At 39.3% G+C, this 21,107-nt stretch overlaps 1 pseudogene; it reads right to left on the reverse strand.

Moving 5' to 3' along the window:
- Positions 1-14,979: 14,979 nt before the first annotated feature.
- LOC138172566 (non-homologous end-joining factor 1-like) lies at positions 14,980-16,417 on the reverse strand (annotated as a pseudogene).
- Between the last annotated feature and the right edge of the window lie 4,690 nt (positions 16,418-21,107).

A 21,107-nucleotide genomic window follows, 5' to 3' on the forward strand; every position in this document is an offset into this window, starting at 1 on the left:
GGTTTAAGCTCATCATTTTACAGATGAATAAAGTGAGGCTTATTGAAGGGATGTGATTTACCCAAGTTGACCTAAGGAGAAGATAGTGATTGAGCTAAGATGCAAACCTGGATCTTTATTCTAATTTGATTCTCCAGTTTAATTTCTTGACCTCATTAAAATGTAAACTCCTTGAGGACAGGGATTTTCTTATTTTTGCCCTTTAATCCCCTGAGCCCAGCACAGGTGACTAAGAAGTTATTGTTTAATTGAATTAAATCTCCAACAGAAAATATACAAGACTATAATTGCCTCATTCCTACATAGACATGTAACTTGATAAGATTACAATATAGTACATAAAGCAATAATTCTATGACATTCCTGACCAATAGTTAGGAGAACTTATAACTATATATTCTGAAAACTGTTGGCTGGAATATGAGTCTGGTCCCCATTTCCTGGAATAATAGCATAGTTCCACAGTGTCTTGTGACTCAGCAAGAATAAAAGGATGTGGGTCAGTCCATTAGATCTAGGGAATACTGCATATAATGAAAAAAATCTACCCCATATGCACTGAAGAAAACTATTAGAGAACACATTCTAAAATATTATTATTGAGTAAAATGTCTGTCTTCTCTGTAATCAGCTGTGTTCAGATGTCTTCCTACCTTGCATATTAAAATTCACCCCAGCTGAAACTGATATCACTGCATTGACTTCAGTTGATAGCATCTTATCAGAAATTCAGAGCTGTCAACATAATCATTCATGTGAAATACCTGTTCAGTATAGATGGGAATCAGGAAACTTTGGTTCTGTTTTATCTCTACCATTAACTGACTGGGACCTTGGTCACATAACTCATTCCCCTCATCTTGATCCATTTTAAAATGGAGAGATTAGACTATTTGGTGTCTTTCCAGTCCCTAACAGTCCTCATAATCTGTGATATATTAAAATCTACCAATGATGTGACCATAATTTTCAGGCAGACATCGTAGTCTTTTTGTCACTTAGAAGACTCCCAAAACATCTCTAGCTTTTCTTCTTAACCTTCGCTGGATTAATGATATATTTTTTTTAATTTTTCAAATGCTTTATTAACTTCTGATTTACATCATTCATTTCCACCAGATTTTGAGTTGCACATTTTCTCCCTGTTTTTAACCTACCCACTGCCCCAAAATAGCAGTCCCACAGTATATCCCCTCCTCCAATCTGCTCTCTCCCATATCTTCTCCCATAGTCCCTATGACTTTTCCAGTAGGGCATGGTGGATCTCTACGCCCCAGTGCTTATATACCTTATTTCCCAATTACATGTAAAATAGTATTATTAATAGAATATATATATGCATATATATATTTAAACATTCTATTTTAAAACTGAATTCCAGATTCATTCTATTCCTCCCTTGTCACCCACCCTTACTGGAAAGAAAAGCAGTTCAGGATAGGTTGTTCATGTGTAGCTTATGCAAAACATTAACATAGTTGATATATTGTAAAAGACTGACTATGTTTCGCTCCCTGAGCCAAATTCAACGAGAATAAGGTTGACCCATTCCCTTTTGCCTTCCTATTCTTCCCCTCCATTGTAACAATTTCTGCTTGTCTCTTTTATATGAGACAGTTTACCCCATTCTGTTTCTCCCCATCTCCTCTCATTATATTCCCCTCTCACCTCTTAATTTCACCATTTTAAGTATCATCCCTTCCTCTTAAATTGTTTCTGTGCCCTCTATGTCTACCTGTAAACACATATACACACATTCATATATGTATTCATATGCCTGTATACCCTCCGATATAGACATATATATATTTCCTTCAACTATTTTCATATTGAGAAAAGTTTCATCAGTTACAATTATCATTTTTCCATGTAGGAATGTTAATAGTTCCACTTTGATAAGTGCCTTATGGCTTCTTTTCTCTGTTTACCTTCTCATGCTTCTCTTGCTTCTTGTATCTGAATGTCGAATTTTCTATTCAACTCTGGTTTTTTCATCAAGAATGCTTGAAAGTCCTCTATTCCACTGAATGACCATATTTTCCCCTGACACACGATACTCAATTTTGCTGGGTAGGTGAGTCTTGGTTTTAATCCCAGCTCATTTGCCCTCCAGAATATCATATTCTAAGCCCTTTGATCCCTCATTGTGGAAGCAATATTGTGTTTCCACAATATTCAAATTGTTGCTCCCTGGCTGCTTGTAATATTTTCTCCTTGATCTGGGAATTTCTGAATCTGGCTGTAATATTCCTAGGAGTTTTTGTGTTGGGATCTTTTTCAGGAGGTGATTGGTGGATTCTTTCAAGCTCCATTTTGCACTCTAGTTCTAAAACATCAGGGCAGTTTTCCTTGAGAATTTCTTGGAGGATGATTTCTAGGTTCTTTCTTTGATCATGGCTTTTAGGTAGTCCAATAATTTTTAAATTATCTCTCCTGGATCTATTTTCAAGGTCAGTGGTTTTCCCATGAGATATTTCACATTTCCTTCTATTTTTTTCATTTGTTTGGAGCTGTTTAATAGTGTCTTGATTTTCCATAAAGTCATTAGCTTCCATTTGCTCCAATCTAATTCTGAAGGAATGATTCTCCTCATTGAGCTTTAGAGATTCTTTTTCCATCTAGCAAATTCAGCTTTTTAAGGCATTCTTTTCCTCATTGCCTTTTTGAGTCTCTTTGGCCATTTGAGTTAGTGTGTTTTTTAAGGTGTTATTTTCCTCAGTCAGGCTGTTGACTCTCATTTAGTAATTTTCTTGCATTGTTCTCATTCTTCTTCCCCATTTTGCCTCCACTTCTCTTATTTGCTTCTGAAGGTCCTCTATGGCCTGTAACCAGCTCATATTTTCCTTTGAAACTTTTGGTGCAGGAGGTCTGACTTCACTGTCTTCCCCCTGTTCCATGCTTTGCTCCTTTTAGTCCCCAAAATAGGAGTCTAATGTTGGAATCTTCTGCTTTGTTTCCTTTGCCTGGTCATGTCACCCCTCAGTCACTTGACCCCTGGGCTTTTTTGCCACAATAGGACTCTGCCACCAGGCTTTCCTCAGCTGCCAGAGGTATTAGATGGGTGCCCTCTCTGAGATCTCCACATGTGGCAAGCTGGACATACACCCCAGGATGTCTACCCTAGACTGCAATCCAGATCCAAGCAGGTCAAAGCAAGAGCGATTACCCCTAAGACTGGTTGCTTGGTCCCCCTACACTCTGCAGGCCAGGAGCTGAAGCAGCCATGTAGTGCTGGCTGGCTGTGCTGCACAACTCAGAGGCTTCTCGCCCTGGGGGCAAAAGCCACACACTCCCACTTACTGGGTCCCAAAATCCAGACTGCACTGACCTCTCACTTTGTCTTTCTTATCTATGTGTTGATAATTCTGGAAATGGCCACAACTGCTGCTGATCTGGAGTCCCTCCAGCTGGCAGCTGGTCAGACCTGCCTTGGCCTAAAACCTCTGTTCTGTAGGCCTGGGCTCAGCTCCCAGAGCACTGCCCTGGCCAATTACTGCTGGCCTGCCAGGCTGTTCTCAATGGGAGGCTAGGTTCTCTGTGTCATTTTCTGGGCTCTGTAGCTCCAAAGTTTGTTTAGAGTCCCCTTTTACATGAATTGGGGAAGGTGGAAGCCAGGAGCTGTTGGGAGGACCTGCTTCGATTCCGCCATCTTGACTCTGCCCCCCTGGATTAATGATTTTTTCAGGAGCTTCCTTTAAAGTACATAGTTGTCCCTCTTTTTAAAAAGAAACTCATTAGTTACACACATCAGGTGCTTGATTGTTAACTCAGGATCTTTATTGGTACTTTATTTCCTTCTAACTCCTTTTGCCATTGCTTCAGACAACAGCATAAACTTGTTCAATTAACTAAAGGTTGGACAGTTGTGAGCCAGTGAACATTTTCTTTCCCAATGCACAGTCGGTTTAGTTCATCTGAAAAGACTGGGGGAAGGGCAGCCATCTTTTTAGATCTTAGACAAGTCTCCACTGAGAGATGCTGGGCAGTATTCATAAGATCCTAGGATCACATAGACAGAAAGGATCTTAAAAAAAAGGGGGGGGAGGGGGCAGCTTAGGAGGACCTGAGTTCTGATGCTTAAGGCCTCAGATGCTTGGCACACTTACTAGCCATGTGATCTTGGGCAAGACACTTACCCCCAATTTCCCCCCAAAAAGCAAAAAAAAAAAAAAAACCAGAAAGGACCTTAGAGATCATCTAATTTCTCTTTTTACTCTGAACTTGCACAGGTAGGGATAGAGGGCAGCTAGATGGCACAGTGGATAGAATACTGGACCTGGAGTGTGAAAGACCTGAGTTCAAATCTGGCCTCAGATATTTAAAACTGTGGGACCCTGGCCAAGTCACTTAGCCCTGTTTGCCTCAGTTTCCTCATCTGTCAAAAAACCTGGAGAATGAAATGGCAAACCACTCCAGTATCTTTGCCAAGAAAACCCCAAATGGAGTCACAAAAAGTAGGACAGGACTGGACAACAACAAAAACAGTTAACATTTATATAGTATTTGCTACATGCCAGGCACTGTATTAAGCACAATTATTATCTCATTTGATCTCACAACGAACCTGGGAGATAAGTGCTATTATTATCACCATTTCACAGATTAGGGAACTAAGGTAAATAGAAGTTAAATGACATGGCCAGGGTCACACAGTTAATAAGGATCTGAGGCTTGATACAGGTTTTCCTGACTCTAGGCCAAGCACCCTATCCACGGTACCACCTAAATGCCAAAATACATGCATCATAACTTTGGCGGGGAAGCCATTAGAATCTGGGGGACCAGAGAAAGCTGTCTGTGGAAGGAACCTAAGATCTGGAAAGAATCTAAAGAGCCCAAGACGTGGGGAATGTGGAAGCAGCAGCTTCTGGACACAAGCTAGGCAGTGTTTATATGTGAGAAACAGAAGGAAGGCCTATCAGAATATGTGGGGGAGTCTCATGTATAATGAAGGTGGAAGTGTAGGTTTGAACCAGGTCATGAGGGACTTTGGGTGTTAAACAAAGGAGATTATATCTGATCTTAGAGGTAACAGGGAGCGATTGAAGCTTTTGGGGAGGGGGTGACGTGGCAGGCCTTGTTCTTCAGCATCACTTGGGTCGCTGTACATGCATGTCCAGTGTTCTTTCCATGCATCCACACAGACTCCTCTATTTCACCTCTCCGACCCTCCCCCACATGGACAGAGGTCTTCCAGACTCTTGAACTTCCTGCTGCTCTCTCTTCAGCCAGCCAGGGCTAGTGAGATTAATTCTCAACTCCAGCCACAGCTTTGTGGCTACTACTAAACTGTAACTCAGAGTGTTTACATTATTGGTCCAAGGTATATAAAATGATAAAGATGGACCAGCTTGGCTCTAAGGCCCCTTCCTGCCCTCAGTTGTATAGTGCTATGACATCTAAATAGCTAGGTGGTGCAGTGGATAGTGTCAGGCCTGGGGCCAGGAATTTCACTGTATGACTTTGAAGTAACTTCCTGTCTCTGGGCATTTTTCTCATCATCATAAAGGGAAATTGATCTCTATTTTCTCATGATTCTAATCTTCTTTCATAGATAAATAAGAAATAGCATCTATATAAGGTATGTGAAGGGCTGTAGATATGTTTTCTTGTTTGAGAGTGACACAGGTAAAACATTCGCTAAGTTAGATAGCACAGTAGATACTGTTGAACCTGGAATCAGGAAGACTCATCTTCCTGAGTTCAAATCTAGCCTCTGACATTTACTAGCTGTGTGACCCTGGGCAAGTCATTTAACTCTGTTGGCCTCAGTTCTTCATCTGTAAAATTAACTAGAGAAGGAAATGGTAAACCACTCTAGTATCTTTACCAAGGAAATTCCAAATGGAGTCATGAGGAGTTGGACACGACTGAAAGTACTGTACAACAACGGTTATTATGTGTCAAACACAAAACAAGAGAGGCCCTACTATAAAGGAGCTTATGTTCTAATAGAAGAAGAGAAAATCTAAAGGGGCACTAGGAAATAAAGTGAATGAGAGGGGAGAAGACCATATAGGTGCGAAGGTGAAGAAGACAGGGGTCAACAAAAGCATTTTCTATGTAACATATCATATGTGTGTGTGTGTGTGTGTGTGTGTGTGTGTGTGTGTAAAATCACTTAATCCACATAAAAATCCCATAAGGTGGGGGAAGACACTCTCCCTCATTTTACTAGAGTGCAGAAGTGACAAGACCAAAGGTATACCACTAGCAAGTGATGGCCTATGCATGCTTCCAAGGGAGAGTATATCTGAGGGAATGACGGTCCTTGAGCCAGCATATGTTCTAATATTCTTTCCAATGTCATACACGGGGTAAAAGAGATATATTTGTCATTTAAAGAAAAAGGAATTTAGGATAGATGCATGAGGATCAGTTCCATAGGTAAAGTCAAAGTTATAGACTAGAACCTAGTTCTTCCATTTCTTTTTTAAAAAATATTAATTAATTAATTAGTTTATTTTTAGTTTTCAACTAAATCATTTCCACAAGATTTTGAGTTCCAAATTTTTTCCCCATCTCTCCCCTCACCTCCACCATGATATGGCATGCATTCTGCTTATTCCTTCCCCCAGTCTGCCCTCCCTTCTATCACAGCCTCCTTTTATCCCTTTCCCCCTTACTTTCTTGTAGGGAAAGATAGATTTCTAAACTTCATTTCCTGTATATCTTATTTCCCAGTTTCATTTAAAAACAATTTATAACATTTGTTTTTAAAACTTTGAGTTCCAAACTCTCTCCCTTCTTCTCTTTCCACCCACCCTCATTGAGAAGGCAAGCTATTCAATATGGGTTATACATGGATGGTTACGCAAAACTTTTCCATAATAGCCATGTTATGAAAGACTAACTATATTCCCCTCCATCCTATGCCACCCTCCACTTATTTTATTTTCTCCTTTTATCCTGTACCTTTTCAAAGTGTTTGCTTCGGACTACCCCATCCCTCAATCTGCCCTTCCTTTTATCATTCCCCCCTGTCCCCTTTCCCCTCACTTTCCTGCAGGATAAATACCCAGTTGAGTGTGTATGTTATTCCCTCCTTAAGCCAAATCCAAGGGGAGTAAGGTTCACTCATTCCCTCTCACCTCCCTCCTATTCCCCTCCACTGTGAAACCTTTTTCTTGCCTCTTTTATGTTAGGTAACTTACCACATTCTCTCTCTCCATTTTTCTTTTTCCCAATATATTACTCTCTCATCCCTTAATTTTATTTTTAGATATCATCACTTCATATTCAACTCAGCCTATCTATCTATCTATCTATCTCCCTATCTATCTATATTTCTTCTGCCTACCTTAATACTGAGAAAAGCCTTATGAGTTACAAATATCATCTTTCCATCTAGAAATGTAAACAGTTCAATTTTAATAAGTCCTTTATAATTTCTCTTTCCTGTTTACCTTTTCACTCATCTCTTGATTCTTGTAATTTAAAGCTAAATTTTCCATTCAGCTCTGGTCTTTTCATCAAGAATGCTTAAATGTCTTCTATTTCATTGAATATCCATTTTCCCCCTGAAATATTATTAGTCTATTTTTAAGGAATTATTTTCTTCAGTATTTTGGAGAGGGTCTCCTTTAGCAAGCAGTTGACTTGTTTTTCATGATTTTCTTGCATCACTATCATTTCTCTTCTCAATTTTTCCTCTCCTTCTCTTACTTGATTTTCAAAAACCTTTATGACTTCTTTCATGGCCTGCAAACAATTCATATTTTTCTTGGTGGCTTTTGATGTATGTAGCAGCAAGCACCCCAAGCGTCCTCAGGGTGACTTCCAACACAGGTTCTTAGATCTGCTTTGATAAAGGAAAGCAACTCAAAATGGGTTAACAACCTTACTTTAATCAGTCAAATATGTATCGTTTACCTAGTTCAGGGGAAAAAGGTCAGCACCCTGAACTTCAGAATATACAGACAGAATTATCAAGACAGAGAAACAGATCAAATAGACAGTTTCCAAACTGTCCAACCATTACATCCATACCAAATCAACATCTGGGTTTCATCAACATCTGGATTTTTCAAAGCCAGGGGTCTCTCAAAAATGGCTTCCCAGAGTCCAGATCAAATCACAGAACACTTCTCAAAGCGAGCCCCAAAACAAAGCCTCAAATCAGGGTTTATATAGCCTTCTCCTGGCTCAGAGAATGTAACAACCTTCTGGACCCACTGGCCAATCAAGAAGTATCTTCTGAAAAACAGGCCTCCCACCCCAGGCTCCAGGTGCACTTTAGCCTAGGGGCAGGGAAGATCTTTAAATTTGTATTTCCTTTACAATGTAGGAGCTTTTACTTTGTTGTCTTCTTCTGGTTTTATGTTTTGATCTTCTTTGTCACTGAAGTAAGATTCTATAGTCTGAGTTATACTGGTTGCTCACCTTCTTAGTCATATACTTAACTTTCTAACCCTTTATCAAGGTAGGATTCTGTTTCCAGTGGGACTAGGGTTGGCAGTGGATGTACTACCTCAGGTTTCAGGGGTTTTGTACAGTTGTTTTCAAAGATAATTCTAGGGACCTGTAAATTTTCAGCTCTTCCAAGGTGGTATGTTCAAAGGAGAAGTGTTTACACTTCTCCTGGTCTGCTCTCTGGTCTGTGAGTGACCCCAGGCCCTATTTTCCACCTTGGAATTGTGAGGAGGATTTTTTCTCCACCACTGCCCCAAGCTCCATGCCCGCACTTCTCCTCACCCCAGGATCATGACCCAGATCCAAGCAGGGCAAAGAAAGAGAATCCTGCCTCAGAGCCAAAAAAGAGATCCTTGTAATCGCCCTCTTATCAGCCCTTGACCTCCCACTGTCTGTTGTCCCAGATCTCTGAAAGCAGCCACCACTGTTGCTGTTGCTGCATCAGCCACTGCCTCTGCTGCCCCAGGGCTGGGGCCAGGCCATGCTCCTCTTTCAGCCACGTCCCACAGAGTTTTCCCATTGATCTTCTATGCTGTCTTTGGCATTTGTGGATTAAGAAGTCTGGAAACTACCACAGCTGCCAGTGATTCAGTCCCTGAGGCCTACTCTAGCCCTGTCTGTGCCAGCATGGCCCATGCCAGCCTGTGCTCTGCTCCCACTCCAGTGCAATAGACCTTTATTGTCGACCTTCCAGGTTGTCTTAGGCTAGAGATCTCTTTCCCTCTCTCATTGTGTGAGTTATGTAGCTCTAGAATTTGTTTAAAGTTATGTTTTTACAGGTATTTGGATGGGTTTGGCGGAGAGCTCAAGAAACTCCCTCCTTTTTCTCCATGATCATGACTCCACCCCCTATGTTTTCCATTTCTAAGCCCAGTACTAGTTCCATGATACCAGCACCTACAATGTAAAAGGCACCTTTCTAGATACAAGGGATATTGTATACTGATATGATATGGTCTTTGCCCTCAATGGGCTTACAGTCTAGACACATACCCTTGAAAAGATTTCAAACACTCTTAAACATGGTTTTAAAAGTGTCAAATGCAGCCATGAATGTTTCAGAGCTCAGTGGAGGGAGAGATACTAGAAATATGAACTCTCTGTGTTGAAAAGGACTTCAGACATCATGTGTTGTTGAGCTGTTTCAGTTGGTCTAACTCTGTGGGCCCTTTGGAGGTTTTCTTAGTAAAGACACTGGAGTGGTTTGCCATTTCCTTCTCCAGCTCATTTTATAGATGAAGAACTGAGGCAAACTGAGGACAACAGAGTTAAATGACTTGCCCAGGGTCACACAGCTATAAATATCTGAGGCCAGATTGGAACTAGGAGGACGAGCCTTTTTGACTCTAGGCCTTGCCTTCTATACACTGAGCAACTTAGTTTAGTAAATGCTTCATCTACGTCACTCTCAAATGAGAAAAAGAAATACTTCATAAACCTTAAAGTGCTATATAAATGTTATCTACTTATTATTAATTTATGAAAGGACATCAGAATCATAAGAAATTAGAGTTCAATCTTATTTTATAGATGAGAAAAATTCCCAGAGTTAGAAAGTTACTTACTTCAAAGACATGCAGTGAGGTAGTAGATGAATCCCAAGACTAGAACCTTTGTCTCCCACCTGCCTGCCAGGTCTTCTCTCCCCTGTGTAATGCTTTACCACTGTAAAGTGCTTACAGCATTTATACTCCAAGTAGAGGTTGGACTAAATGACTTCTGACATCCCTTCTAGCACTGAAATTCCAAGATCCTGCATAAATGTGAGTTATTTATTATTACTGCTAGCAGTAATAATAAATATTTTTGATTGATTGATCTGTGTCTTCCCTGAATGATGGCTGAAGACTGCCATGGTAAAGGCTAACTCCAGGAATGTTCAATGTATAAGGAAAAAAAATAAATCATAATCAATTCTGAAAATTTATTTATAAATATGTCATTCTTTGCATGTCACTACCACACACATAGACACAAAAAAATGATATAGAGCTATATGTGTGTGTGTGTGTTGAGTCTCAGTTTTCTTCCCTGCAAAATGAGGGATCTGCATACTTGATAAAGTATATCTTAGGATGGTAGGTCATCCATTCCAAACCATACATTTCATAAATAAGGGAACTGAGGCGGGGGGGGAGGGGATGACTTGTTCAAGGCCATATGGCTATTAAATGGCAAAGAATATGAATCCAGGTCTTGTGTCTCCAAATAGAAAACTTTCCACTAGACCATCTTGTCCTTTGATTCTTGAAGAATTGGAAATTTAGAATTGAGGCCTTCCAGTCCAAATGGATCTGACTTGTATGTTTTGAAATCTGAATTCCTATTGCCAAGCCATGTGCTCTGAGAATTAGTTAAAGTGATGAGAGATGTCTAAAATAGAGGAGACTTTAAAAAAGATGAGATAGTTATCTTAACATGTCTGATTTACTGTCTGGTGGAAGAGAGAGCTGACCTGCTCTCCTTGGTTCCAGAGGGACATAATGGGACCAGTTGGTAGAAGCTATAAAAAAGCAGATTTACCTGATTGTGAGGAGAAACTAACAATTACTGTTATCTAAAAGCAAAATGGACTAATTTACAACTCATTGATTTTAGAGTTGGAAGGGACATTAGAGGTGATAGAGGCTAATCCAGTCATTTTAAACACAAGGAAAGGGAAACCCATAGAGATAAACCTTCTTGCCAGAATCCAAACAGCCTGTAAATGTAAACAACAAAAATAGCAAATAAACATTCATTAAACACTTACTGTATTCAGCATACTTTGATTAAGAGCTTTAGATATGAACACAAAAATGAAATAATTCCTAATCTCAGGAAGCTTATGTTCTTCTGGTAAATACAACTTGTGCAGAGATAATTAAAGGTAATTTGAGAGGGTGGAGGAAGGTCAGTGACTATTGGGGGATCAGAAAAAGTTTCCCATGGAAAATGGCATCTGAGCTGAGCCATGAATGAAGAGAAGGATTCTGAGAGGTAAGAAGGAAGAAGTGTAGATTAGGCAAGGAGTAGTTTGTACTAAGATATTACAATGGGATATGAAATGCCAAGGGGAATTGGTGGCACAGTAGATAAAACAATGTCCTTGGAGTTGGGAAGACTTGAATTCAAATCCAGCTTCAGACATTTACTAGCTGTGTGACCCTGGGCAAGTAATTTAATCTCTGCCAGCCTCAGTTTCCTCATCTATAAAACGAGCTGGAGAAGAAAGTGGCAAATCACTCATGTATCTTTACCGAGAAAATCCCAAATGGGGTCACAAAGAGTTGGAAATGACTGAACAACAAAATTGAATGTCAAGTAGGGCAATATTTAATAATTCAGTTTTTCTAGAAAATAGAATACATAAAGGCAATTAATATGAAGTAAGGCTGGGATGGTAGATTATACTCACGTTTCAGAGGATTATAAATGTCAGGTTGAGTTTATGTTTATCCCAGAAGCAATAGAGAGCCACTGAAAAGTTTTGAGCAGAGAACTGATATGATCATATTTGTGCTTTAGGAAGATCACTTTATTGGCTATGTAGGTGAATGGGTTAGGAATAGAAGGGATAAGAAACAGAACGACCAACTAGAAGGCTACTACAATATTTCATTTAAAAAGCAATGGAGGCAAGAAGGGGACAGATGAGATAGATGTTGTGCTAATAGAATCTATAACAACAACTAATTGATTATGTGATTGAAGAAAAGGGAACAATAATCTGTAAAATATGGCAGTGCTCTCAGGAGAGATGAAGAATACAGAAGAAATTAGTTATTGGTAGGAAATAGGGAAAAATTGACAACTCCACTACCTAGGTCTCTTCAGTCTTTCTCTTGAGGTAATTTGCAGGAATCGGAGACTTGATATGATAAAAACTGAAAGAAACTTGCTCACCAAAACTCCATCTAGTTCCTTTAAAATTTTCCTAAATGAAGTCCTTGAGATGATTATTAGGGACCAAGACTCCCAAACAAGAGGTTCACACGAATTTAAAAGGAATTTTTGGACTATAATTCAGTTAAGAATTTAGATTGAAATTGTCTCAGTAGCAACAGGAAAAAAACAGCTTTAAAAAGACAGTGTAAACAGTTAAGAATTTCTTCAGGTACCTGTCTGGATATTGCTAGCTAGGATCTATAACAAAAGTGAAATTGCTTCTGGGGCTATAAGCAAAAAGAGCTAAATACACTCCCCCCACCCCATCCTTAAAAGTGTGTGGCGGGGGGCGGGGAGAGAGTGGATCAGGAGAGAGACAAAATAAAAGCTAAAGACCAGAAGGCCAGCAAGGCACAGTTCAGCACAGGACCTCAGCTAAGCAGAAATTATAAGATCATATATTTAGAAGCAGAAGGTATATCAAAGGTCATCAGGTCTAATACTCTCATTTTACAGATGACGAAACTGAGGTCCACAGAGGTTAAGTGCCTTGCTCAGGGTCACACAATTAGTAAATGTTTTCAAAGGGATTCAAAGCCAAGCCTTCCTGGCTTCAAGTGTGATGTTCTATGTGCTATAAGGCTACAACACTTCTGAGTGCAGCCCAAACCAGATTAAAATGTAATTGGAAATACATAACAAAATAAATAAAAATACAGTAGACTATGCTGTTGTTCAGTCATGTCAGACTCTTTGTGACTCCATTTGGGGTTTTCTTGGCAAAGATACTAGAGTGGTTTGTCATTTCCTTGTGCAGCTTATTTTATAAGTGAGGAAACTAAGGCAAACAGGGAAAACGAGGTTGCCCAGGATCACACAGTTAGTAAGTCTCTGAGGCTAGATTTGAACTCAGGTCTTCCTGATTCTCGGTCCAGTGTTCTATCCACTGCACCACCTAACTGCTTGCAATAGGCCATAGATAATACTATTTTGTAGTTTTCTAAGTAGATATGTACTGTTAGAGATCATTATATATGATTTAGTGGCCCCATTTTTATTTCAGTTTGATACCCCAGAGCTACAGTATGCTGCCATCTAAAAGGAAGTTTGAAACTGAATGACATCACCAGAAACCATTTGTGATTCTTTTGGGATAGTAACTAGCAACATTGGAGGCAGAGAAGAACTTCAACAGAGACACCACTGTAGGACTGAAAATGGTCCTGATTGTTCGCGTTCCCTACATGTGTCCTCTCTCCCATTGGTTGTGTAGAAACCTATGAATGCATTCTGCATGAATGCTAAAATAGATAGCTGGATTACAGAACACCATCCTATGTGCTGTCTAAAAAAAAAAAATCAATGCCACTTGTGACTCTCAGCCAAAGAATCCATCTCCAATTTAGAATACAAATCATGAGAGATGCTCTTCAGTCAGCACAGGAACTAGAAAACTCAAGATTGCAAATTGGCCAAGACCTGTGCTCTCTTCAAACTGCTTCAGTGGAAAAGTTTAATAAAGAAGGCTCCTGAGTGATCACAGCTCTCCTTTATTGAAAATGAGCCTCGCCATTTACTAACCCACTTTTCCTACTTTAACTTAGGCAAGCCCATCCAAGAAGTAGAGCTGCTTTGGGACAGAATATGATGGTTACTATCTCAAATCTGTTTTTCAACCATGCCTGTAAGTAAAGGGCAAAATTAGAGCTCAGGAAATTAGGGAAACATTGGACTGCTAAGGTAACTATAAAGGGATAAGAACACTATTTCTGTGTTAGTGGAGTTGTGAATTTGTACATTCTTTTTAGAAAGCATATGAAAATATCAAATTAGAATCACAAACTTGTTCATAGCCTTTGACCCAATGAACCCATTATTAGAATTATACCCTAACGATAAGTTGGGTATAAAATAAATCTACTTGTATAAAAATATTCATGGTACTTTTATCAATGTCCAATGATCTTGGAATGACTGAACCAATTGTAGAATATGGACATAATAGAATATTATTGTGCCTTAATAAATAACAAATAAGAAGTGATACCAAGAGTGGAAATAAGAATATGTGTGTATCCTATTACCATTAAAATGGTAATAGCAAAATTGGAAAAAATAAATAGAAGGAAACAAGGAAGTAGATACATTTTTTATGACTAATCATTCTGTTAAATCATTTACTAATGAGGCAAAATAGACTTTTTTTCCAGGTTGTTTTTTTTTTTAACTCCACTCAGACCATGGGAGTAACTATAGGCAAAGAATTAGGGACTTGCCAGTGAGTTTGATGTAAATACAGCAGTAGGTTAATGCTATCTTAAGATGGCACAGAAGTTTTGGAAGATTTTACTGTTGTTGTGTTCCCAGTAAATCCACCACAAATATATACTTACAAAGTCTAGAGGAGGATCATGTGGGGGAATGGGGTTCAATATTTCCCCAGGTTTGGGCTCTTTCTCAGGTCAGAAAACTTAGCGCAATCATCAGTATACTCAGACTGAAGTTCTCTCTGCCAAAGTGTCCACTACATGGCCTGCTAACACTAACTTTAAAGCTGGATCCCAACACAAGGCTCCAGCCTTGCCTGAATTTTTCCATGATCTGAGCTTTCACTGCAGAAAGTCCTTTCAAGACACTTCTGACAGTATCTCCTCTCCAGAGTCCTGCTCAGCAGCTGAAGCACTGGGAGGTGAGCTCAGTTCAGCTGAAGAATCCCTTTGGTTTCATTCTCTTGACTTTGGACAGATGAGGTCTCTGCATTGAAATTGAAGTCTTCATATTCAAAGTCTCCAACACAGACAGGGATGGGGCAAAGAAGGCTTGCTGCTCTGGCAGGTTCAGTAGTCTACCATCAGTTTCACTGGAAGAAGTCCTGTCAGACATGACTAATGTGAAAATATATTTAATATAATAGGAATGGACATGTAGATCCTATATCAGATTGCATGCCATCTTGGGGAGGGAGAAGGGGAGGGAGGGGACAGATAGGAGGGAGAGGAGGGAGGGAGAAAAATTTAAAACTTATGGAAGTGAATGTTGAAAATTAAAAATAAATAAATCTACTTAATTTTTTTAAATATCCTGTCAGAGCCTGGGATTCTCCCAAACTTTGTCATTTTCATTCTGCCTGGAATTCTTGCTTAATGACTGCCACATAGAGATTTTTTAGTTTCATAGCAAAGGGTCTTCCATTCTCAGTATTACATACTTCTGGCAAATTCTCTGCCATGGCCTGCTCCAGAAAGAATTCTCATCAAATATCTCTGTCTTCAATTAACCTTGGCTCAGTATGGCTCCATTCCCCTAGTATTTCTGCATTTTTCAGCCAAAACAAAGAAACCAGCTCTCTCACCTAACACTGCAGTACCAGACCCATGCCCACTGGGGGATGTATGAGATGTTGAGAAACCAAAGAAGGGCTAGCCAAGGTGCAATGGAAGTTATAGTGAAAGGGTAGACTAAAAAATAAACAAAGAAAGGAACAAAAGAAGGAAGAAAGGAAGGAAGGTAGGAAGGAAGGAAGGTAGGAAGGAAGAAGAAGAAGAAGAAGAAGAAGAAGAAGAAGAAGAAGAAGAAGAAGAAGAAGAAGAAGAAGAAGAAGAAGAAGAAGAAAGAGAAGGAAAAGAAGAAACAAAAAAAGAAAGAAAGAAAGAAAGAAAGAAAGAAAGAAAGAAAGAAAGAAAGAAAGAAAGAAAGAGAGAGAGAAAGAGAGAAAGAAAGAGAGAGAGGGAGGGAGACAGAAAGGAAGAGAGGGAGGGAGGGAGAGAGGAAGGAAGGGAGGGAGGAAGGACAGATCAGAGAGCTCACTCCAAACACATGGTGTCAGTCCCTCTGGTATATGCTGACAAGAGAAAGTGGCCCCTCTGGGATAAACCAAACCTTCCAAAAAGGTGTACATGAGGTCTTTCAAGTGGGAGAGAAAGGTAGAAGGAATTACAGCAGGTTATTTATTCAACTCCTTGGCCCATTGACTGATGACATTCATGTCAACTTACTAATGACACACATGTTGGAGGTCAGAGAGAAGAATGGCATAGCCCTTGTGCATCATGATGTAGGCCTTGGCCAGAAGTGAGTCTCCTGAAAGCTGCAGCCATGAGCATGACTGGATCAGCAGACCACATTCCAATTCTTCCATCTCCTACCATCTAGAACTTCAATCTCTCCTCAATACTTTCTGCTTCTGGGCTCCCAGGACCTCAAAATATCACACACACTACAGGTCACTTACATAGGCTGCCAATCCACTGGTATCCTTGCTGCTGATAATAGAACCATTTTACCACTTTGTTATGGAGAGTTGGGGCAGGGTATGTTAATGCTTAACCTCTTTCTCCCCAGCTGCTCAGTGAAGACACTTTCATCTGCTTACCTCCTTGGATTTTGACCTATAACTGCTTAACTTATATTTCCTGTGCCTCAAATTTTTGTAGACTATTTGCTCATTGGTTTATAGCCTGAGATTTTGCTTTCTGGATATATATCTACTACAGCCACATGGACTTTATTCGTTAGTGATTCTTGGAAATACCTTTGACCTGATACCCTGGGACTAAGTGCCATCCTGGGATCTATACACTTTCCTGCACTCACATCTAGGATGCACCCTTGTATAAGATGGTAGCTAGTAGCTCTTAGAATGGCAAAATACCCTTAGATATGAACTGAACTAGGCCATTGCCATGGAGAACATAGCTGAGGAACCTTAAGAAAAAAATGGACAATGGAGTCATTCTCATTCAGGTGTGCATAAAAACACACTCTTATAGAAGACATGAGAGTAGCAAATGGAAATAACTATCTATATTGATGTATTTTATTTGCCTAGTATGGCCCTTCTGAAGTCAGAACTTCAAACAGCTTCTGCCTCTCAGCAACTCCTTTTCAGCTACATGACTTATCAGCAGGGTTCTTGATATTGACTTATTTGTACTTGGACTCTAATTCCTTTTTGCCTTTGCAGGAAGGCCCTAGCAGGGTCACCATCTCTTTGTCTGTTAATCAGGGAAAATTCCATCAGTGCAATGAACTTCTGCTCAGCTACCTAGCCCTTAAATGGACAACACAAAGAAAAGACCTCATTTCCCTCTAGGTCCTCATGGCCACATAGAAAACCAGGGGCCATTAAGGGAGCCCCATTATCCTGGAAACATTGGATAGAGTACAGGGCTAGCCTTAACCAATACTAGAAAAACAATCCCACCTCACAACACAAAAGATACAAGGTCCACCACCCTTACATTGATTTCATTTTTTAAGTTATTTTATTGATATATTTTTTCAGTCTCAACATTTCTATTCCATCCCCATGTTAAAGATGATGTTATTGAAACACAATGCCAGGTTTCTAAAACTCCATTATTCATAGATTCAGTAGGCTGTTAGGAGGGCAGGTTAAAGTTGTTATTTTAAAATCACTTGAACTAAAGATCATTAAATAAAGTTCATTTTTAAAACAGATTAAGTGAGTTGAAGATGAAAACTATAGCCTATTTCTGTGCTGAAAGGCAATCAAGCAACTGCCCCACAACCATAAAAAAAGCATAGGTTGGAAAATAGTAAATTGAACAGTTAGGAAACGAGTTCAAATCCCAATTCTGCCTCTGACCAATTGTGTGATATTTGAAAAATTACTTTTACTCTCTGAACCTGGGTTTCCTTATCTTTAAACTAAGTAGATTGGTCGCTGGATAATCTCTAAAGTTCTTTCTAGCTTTAATGGCAAGGTAAATTTTATGATTTTTCCCCTATGCTTCTCACCTATCCAAATCCCACCCATATTCAAAATCAGGCTTAAATTCTATTTAAGGTTTTGCTGATTAATTGAACAAATTCCTCTTCCCCCTGTGAAATCATTTAGGTTTATCTTTATCAGTCATCTCTGAATTTAATTAATTAATGTTTTGTAGAGTTCCATAAGTATGTTTCACCTCCTCCGTTAGATGGTAAGTTCCTTTGGTTGAGAAGTTTGTTTCATATTTCTGTTGGATATTCCAAGTATTTTCAATCTAGTTCTGAATAAGTAATAAAAATTCAATTTTTTGTTGTTGAATTGAGTTGAATTTAACACTTTCTTCCCCTACTATGCGATACTCTCCTAAAGAATTTTGGCTCTCAAAATTCCACCCAGACTTCTATTTTGTCTACAACACTTATGAATGCCAATAATAATAATTGGAATGCTGCTGAGAGATACTATGGTATGATAGAGAACAGGCATCAAAGTTGAGATCAAATCCAGTCTCTGACACTTAGTGACTGTATAACTGTGGGCAAGTAATTTAATCCCTCAGTGTCCCCTGGCAACTCTCTAAAACTGCAAGTTGAAGAACAGATGCTGACTTACATTTGTAGGGAGGGTTTTACTACCAAAGATTTCCCTGAATCAATGAAATCACAGATCTGCTCTCCAAAGACCTTTAAATAATGCCCTAAAGCAAATCCCGAAGTGGAAGAACACACAAAAGGATGGAGTGAAACAATTTTCCAACCCAAGACAACTTAAAAGTTTGACAGGAAAGACCTGTTGCAGTGGGGTGAGAGGACACCACAGGCCCCAGCAAATGAGGAGCAAACTTTGGGAATGACTGGATCAGTGACAACAGTGGCTTCTTTCAGAGCTCTCAGACCACAGATGATAAAGAGATCAAACAACTGGTCAGAAAGGGATTACAGGGGGTCTCTTTACAGGTACTGGAGGCAGGACTCTGTTTCTTTGTTCATACTCAGATGCAGGTCACAGTCCTGGGTGGCAGTCCCAGGGTGAGAAGGATCACTAGCACATCAGAGCTTATGACTGCAGTTAAGCAGGGACCCTTATCACAGTTCCAGGACAGAAAAAAAAGTGCTTGTGGTCATTCACAGGCCAGAATACAGGCCAGAACAGTAGGAAACACATTTCTCCTTAGATCATACCATCCTGGAAAAACCAAAAACTTACAGGTATCTCTGTAAGTATCTTATAAGTATCTCTGAAAACAGCTATGCAAAACCCCTGAAGTTTGGGACAGTGTACCCTCCATCCTGGAAGCAGAACCCCGCTTTAGTAAAGAATTAAAAGTCAAGAAATTGGTTAGAAAAATAAGCAAAGAGCAGAAAAAACTTCTGACCATAGAAAATTACTATAGTAACAAAGACGATCAAAACACACACTTATAAGAAGACAGCAAAGTCAAAATTCCCACATCCAAACCCTCCAAGGAAAATATGAAATGGTCTTAGGCCATGGAGGAGTTCAAAAAGGATTTTAAAAATCAAGAGATGGGGAGGAAATATTGGGAAAAGGATGAGAGTGATGCAAGAAAAACATCAAAAAAGAGTCAGTAGCTTGATAAAGGAGGCACAAAAAATACTGAAGAAAATAACACCTTAAAAACCAAAATAAAACCAAATGTTAAAAAGAGATACAAAACCTCGTTGAAGAAAATAATGCCTTAAAAATTGAATTTAGCAAGTGGAAGCTAGTGACTCTATGACACATCAAGGAACAATAAAACAAAACCAAAAGAATGAAAATAATAGAAGACAATGTAAAATGTCATAGTAGAAAAACAACTGACATGGAAAACAGACACAGGAGAAATCATTATAAAATAATTGGACTATCTGAAAGCCATGATTACAAAAAAAAAAAATCTCAGACATCATCTTTCAGAAAATTATAAAGGAAAACTGCCCTGATATTCTAGAACCAGGGCAAAATAGAAATAAAAAAGAATCCACCAATCATCTCCTGAAAGAGATCACAAAAATATTATAGCCAAATTCCAGAGCCCCAAACTTAAGGGAACAATACTGCAAGCAGCCAGAAGGAAATGATTCAAGTATCATGGAGTCACAGTCAGAATAACACAAGATTTACCGGCTTCTATACTAAAGAATCAGAGGACTAGTAACATGATATTCTAGAGGGCAAAGGAGCTAGAATTACAATAAAGAATCCCCTACCCAGCATAACTGAGTATAATGCCTCAGGGTAAAAATGGACATTCAATGAAATATAGATCTTTCAAGCATTCTTGATAAAAAAAAAACCAGAGCTGAATAGAAAATTTGACTTCTAAATACAAGAATGAAGAGAAGCATTAAAATGTAAAAAGGAAAGGGAAATAATAAGTGACTTAATAAAGTTAAATTGTTTACATTCCTACATGGGAAAAAAATGATACTTGTAACTCATAAAAACTTCCTCATTTCTAGGGCAGTTAGACAGAGGGTACAGGTTTGCATTAAATATGATTAGATGATACCTTAAAAAATAAAATTAAGGGGTGAGAAAGAGGAATGCACTGGGAAAAAGGGAAAGGAAAGGTAGAATAGGAAAAATTATCTCCCATAAAAGAGCCAAGAAAGAATTATTACAGTGGAGGGGAAAATGGGGGAGGTGGCAGGTAGCAGGAAATGCTTGAGCCCTACTCTCATCAGAATTGTCTCAAAGAAGGAATAACACACACACACACACACACACACACACAATTGGATATAGAAATATAGCTTACCCTACAGGAAAGAATGAATGGAAGGGGATAAGAGAATTAGGTATGCTCAAAGAAAGGAGAGCATATTGAGGGTTGTGGTTTGTCCTTCATTCTTGAAGAGGACCATGACATCAAGCAGATGATGACATGACTTGTAGTTGACTTTGATTTGAGAGAGGGAGGGCTGTGCAATCGCCAGCCTCATTTTCTCCCCCAGAGTTATCTGGGTACAATGGCCTAACAACGATCATGGTGACTGGAGAAGGCCCAGGATGCAGTGGGAGACCTTGCCCTTTTAAAGCTAATATCTTTTCAGTTTCTCATTTTGAGGGAGGAGGAGGAGGAGGAGGA

The sequence above is a fragment of the Petaurus breviceps genome, unplaced genomic scaffold (assembly GCF_028583685.1).
Source record: "Petaurus breviceps papuanus isolate PSGF00001 unplaced genomic scaffold, PetGlider_PUasm1.0 551, whole genome shotgun sequence".
Classification (NCBI taxonomy): domain Eukaryota; kingdom Metazoa; phylum Chordata; class Mammalia; order Diprotodontia; family Petauridae; genus Petaurus; species Petaurus breviceps.